This window comes from Theropithecus gelada, chromosome 7b (genome assembly GCF_003255815.1).
Source record: "Theropithecus gelada isolate Dixy chromosome 7b, Tgel_1.0, whole genome shotgun sequence".
NCBI classification, from domain to species: Eukaryota; Metazoa; Chordata; class Mammalia; order Primates; family Cercopithecidae; genus Theropithecus; species Theropithecus gelada.
In genome coordinates this window covers 58,576,698-58,581,826 of record NC_037675.1, presented here as the reverse complement: position 1 = coordinate 58,581,826, position 5,129 = coordinate 58,576,698, and the positions used below count along the sequence as shown (strand labels likewise).

At 39.1% G+C, this 5,129-nt stretch overlaps 1 protein-coding gene across 3 annotated transcripts in view; it reads left to right on the top strand.

The window, feature by feature from the left end:
• The window catches only part of EXOC5 (exocyst complex component 5), a 64,654-nt gene that overhangs the window by 283 nt on the left and 59,242 nt on the right, over positions 1 to 5,129 (top strand). The gene's annotated exons all lie outside the window — the stretch shown is intronic.

Genomic DNA, 5,129 nt, shown 5'->3' with positions numbered 1-5,129 from the left:
GTGGGCCCCGGCGGCTCTTCAGGGAGTGGCAGGTTCGGGGTTTGCAGGCAGCTAGGTGGGCGGGCTGAGGAGCGGGCGTTTGCTGGCTACCCAGGAGGAGCCCTCGGGAGAGAGACGCGAAACTGAAGGGTTGGGGTGGCAGCTCCGTGTTAGCGCGGGCGGAGCGTGAAATGGGGGAGGGGTGCTTGGGGCCGAGGTGGGTTGGGCGACCGGTCGGCCGAGAGGGGAAGCCGGGTGTCCGAAGGGAGGAGGGTTGGTTTTTCTCTGTGGGGGCAAGAGGGGGAGTCTGGAAGGTTCGGGTGTTGGAAGATGTCTACTCGGGATGAGTAGTGGGAAGGGCTGACTCAGGACGAGGAAAGAGAGCCAAGAGCCTCAGGTTGGGCGAGTCTTGTCGCTGGGATTCTTGCGGGAATAATAGCAGGAAGCCACTTAAGATGGGGACTCTTGGGGGCTTCTCGTTTTGAATAATTATTCCATTAGTAAGGCTGCAGGTGGCATTCATAGGCCTGCCAGTTTAACCTTACATTTGAAAAGGCTGGGACAATTTTTTTTTTTGTACAATAAAGGCCTACTTATCTCTTTCGACTGAAGGGAGGCAAAATTCAAGTGAACACTTTATTTCATGTAATAATAATACACTGAAAGCATTTACGTGTATTATAAAATAAAACCGAAATGAACACTATAAAACGAACACTTCGTTTCATATATATAATGCACCTTAAGTGTATTATATTCATTTACGTGTATTATAAAATCACCAAACTGCAAGCTAGAGAATCCTTAATACGTAATAGTGAGAATACTATCTTTCCTCGAGCGTTTTCAGTATCTAAACCTTAAAATTTAATTTCGTGAAGTCTGGTGTAAGAAGCTGTGATAAAAGTTTGAGATAATAGAATAGGAAAACTAATTGGACTACAAAACAATGAAACTTATAAAGCATCTCGTGTGAAATAAATGAAAACACATGAGAAAAAGGAAAAGACCCCTTTTGTGTGTGTGTGCTTGTGTTTCACATTGAATAACAAAAGTGCATTAATTGAGAAGACTGTAATCCACAATAGGGAACTTCTCCATAAGTGAAAATGGTATCCTTTTTCTGCCTAAGATTCAGCAGTTTTTGTGGCTTACAATTTGAATGCCACAGTTTTGATAAATGGAACTTTACATTTGTTATTGTTACTATATTTTGCGTATCAGTCAGCTTTCGGATCGATAGTGCTTTTTTTGAGAGGAATAATATATGTTATTGTTATAATAACTTGTAATAAGACAGTAATTTGTGAATGAAGGATCGTAATTACAAGAAAGACTTCAGAGATACTGTATTTTCTCAGTTAAGTGTTGGGAGATAAGCTACATTAATTTCTGTAATTCCAAAATTGTGCCATCTGTTTATTGACACAAGATTGGGGAGACACTTTTCCTGCTAGGAACTTTTACTGTGTCCCTGGGTACTAAGTAGTGCTGTGGTTCCTTGTTTTATTTTTCACATCTTATAGAGGGAGAACACGATGAAGTTGTATGAGATCTTCAATTAATGTATTTGCTGACAAGCCAGGTCTTAACAGAAAATTATTATATATGTTGTCATACAGTTCATAAGACATTATCCTTTGAGTTAATCCAGTTCCAGTTGTACCTTGGACCGTCTTATGTATATTTTTATTTAAATATTTGACCGCATGATTTCGGTAACTTATTTGGAAATATGTTTGATTTTTTTTCTCCCTCTCCCTGGCGGGGAAGGGGAGGAGGTGGGGAAATATATATTTTGCTTTCTGGGGTCCGGACATTAGGTTGAGTAGTTAAACCAGATTAGGATTTAATGTAATTTAGTGACTCTAGTTATATGGTAGCCAGTAAGATTCAGTGATAATAGAGACAGTAGCCCTTACACTACTCTTAGGCCAGAGGGTTTTTAGAACAAATTTAAACATATGTATAGATCGTAAAACTTATGTGACTTTTTTTCTTGACTGTATGTAGATTGTTGCTTCGTCAAAATTAAAAGCATAATAGTTATAATTAAATTTTAGTAGTTATAATTAAGAAGTGCATTTATTTTTTCTGGTACTGCTATGAATCCAGCCCTACAGTGGACTCTACTCTTGAGTAAGTTTTCATCCCCAAGTGAAAAGTTGATCTCTTGGCGTTGGAGGGAGGAGGAAAAACAAATCTTGTCACTGCTCAGTTTCCTGTAGCTACTGCCATAGCATCTAGATTGTAGTACAAGTCAAAGGAAGTATCTTTTCCCCCTGCTTCCCTTTCTTAGTGCCAGCTGGAGAACTGTGGAAAACAGAAGGCAGGATGTAGTCAAGGATGTTTGGTTTTTATTCATCCTAACTTTCATGCACTATTAAATAGAATTGTACTTTCACTTTTCATGTTGAGAAGTTAAAACAAAATTAAGCTTTTGAATCCATGAAATTTCATTGTGTTAACTATACTTCTTTTAAAATCTTATTGGTCCCATGACACTTAATGAAAACAACTTCATATAACAAAATCAGACTGGAATGTATTTCCTCAGTTGACCGAAATGATTTAGTAATAGATGATTTGGCTATTGTAATAGTGTATATCCTGAAAGTTTCTCAGAATACCTTCTTAGTTTCAACTTTTGTTGACAGATCTTTCTGAAAAGATCCATGTACAGTGTTATTAAATCTTCTCAGGATAGACATTCTGAATAAGGATTGTTACGTGGTGTAGATAAATTGTATCTTCTACATATGCAAAGTGGCTGGGCTCAGAAATTCCTTTTTAAATTTTCTTTTCTTTGTTTTTGAGACAGGGTCTTGCTCTATTGCGCAGGCTGGAGTGCAGTTGGGTGATCACTGCTCACTGCAGCCTCTACCCTCCAGGCACAATCCATCCTCCCACCTTAGCCTCCAGAGTAGCTGGGACTACAGGTGCCTGCCACCACACCCAGCTAGTTTTTAAAATTGTTTTGGAGAAACAAGGTTTCACCATGTTGCCCAGGCTGGTCTTGATCTCCTGGGCTTAAGCAATCTGCCCACCTTGGCCCCCCGAGGTGCTGGGATTACAGGTGTGAGCCACTGTGCCCCGCCAGAAGTTCTTTTTATGTTGTTGCAAATATTCCTTTCTCCTTTTATTGTACTACTGACGACATTCTTTTCTCATTTGCTTATTTTTTCCCCATAATTCTTCAAGAATCTTCCCTTTTCTCTGGTTAGACTACCATTATGGGAGAGTTCTTGGTTAGTAACTAGGGTTAATTATTCATTCATTCTACAAATATTTGTTGAATACCTATTAAGTTCAAGGTAAAGTTCTTGAACTTTATCTGCATGCCTCAAAGGGCATGCCAAAGAAATATTAATCCTACGAGATGTGTTGCAAAAAAACTAACAGGGTTCAGTGGCCAAATAACTTATGGAAATGAGCATAGTCTGTTTTGTTGGAGATTTGCAGTATATCTTAATATGTTAAAGATGATGAGAAGTCCATTTCCCAAACTTTTTTCACCATGAGACTCTTTTCTTTTTTTAAGAGACTTTTATTTTCTACTGCTTGTTAACTTAATTTTGTGAATTGCAAGGTACATATTTTGGAAAATGTTAAGTATAGAACCTGTCCTTAGCAAATAGAGGGAGAGAAGGTAGATACATGATACTATACTCTTAAAAATAAGGTTATAAATGGTTTCAAAGAAGTCTAGATAAAGTGCCATAGGTGTCAAGAGGATGGGAAGATTACCTCTAGAAGAAAGAAAGGATTAGAATTATCTACAGAGGGATTATTATCATTTGAATTATCTACAGAGGAAAAATTAGATTTGAGTTTGTGGAACTGGGTGAAGGGACTTTTCAGTAAAGCAGACAATGAAAGCTAAGACATAAAGGGAGGGTTGTAGGCCCTGGAGATAAGGGGAACATTCATTTTGGCTGGAGTATAGCACACATAAAGAGGAGGAGTGGCATGTAAGGTAAATTGGGGTTTAATTTTGGAGGTCCTAAATGCCAGGATTAAAAATTCATTTTTTTTTTCTTTCTGTAAATGTAGGTTCCTTGATAATAGTGCTTGAGGTCAGGTAATTTGGCTGTGATAGCAATGGCTCTTTGACTTCCAAATTAGAGTATGAATATTGAAGAACACATTTTCCCACATTTATTTGTCTCTTAATTTTTCAAACTAAATTACAAAAGCTGTTTAAAAATGGACTTGTTGAAAATGATGTCTCGTTCAATTAGCTAGCCAGGTGTATACTAATGAGCATGAGATATACAAGTAAGGAGCACCCCGTTAACTGTCCAGGTGCTGAAATGCTATTTATTTTAACCATATTAGTTGTTAAGTGTTTATAGACGTTGGCTACCAATTGTAGTATCATGTATATGATAAAATGTATTCATTCTGCAAACATTGAATAAATGTGTAGGCCAGACATTATTCCAGGTACTAGAGTTAAAAGATGTTGAGTTAAGCATCTGATTGAGGGAGACAGACATGTTAATACATTAATACAGTGCAGTGGGAGTTTAGAATCTTTTCCAGGGATTATTAGGAAAGGTTTCATTTAGTAGTGGCATATAGAAATTGGATATTGATGGATGAGTAGAGATTTTTCAAACAGGAGAAGGTCATTCCAAGGCAGAGACACAAGATGACTCCAGTTTATTGTAAGGTGAGGCAATTGAGAAGAGTTAGGATGTGTATGTGCATATTTTAAGAACAGGGAGTGGTGGCAAGGCATTGAGACCATGGGAGTTTGAGGGCAGTTTTTCATTTTTTTTTTTTTTTTGAGAAGGAGTCTAGCTCTGTTGCCCAGGCTGGAGTGCAGTCACATGATCTCGGCTGACTGTAACCTCCGCCTCTGGTTTCAAGCGATTCTCCTGCCTCAGCCTCCTGGGTAGCTGGGATTATAGGTGCCTGCCACCATGCCTGGCTAATTTTTTTATTTTTAGTAGAGATGGGCTCTCACTGTGTTGGCCAGGCTGGTCTCGAACTCCTGACCTCATGATCGACCCGCCTTGGCCTCCCAAAGTGCTGGGGGATTACAAGCATGAGCCACCGTGCCTGGCCAGTTTTTTTGTTTCTTGAGACAGGGTTTTGCTCTGTCACCCAGGCTGGAGTGCAGTAGTGTAATCACAGCTCACTGC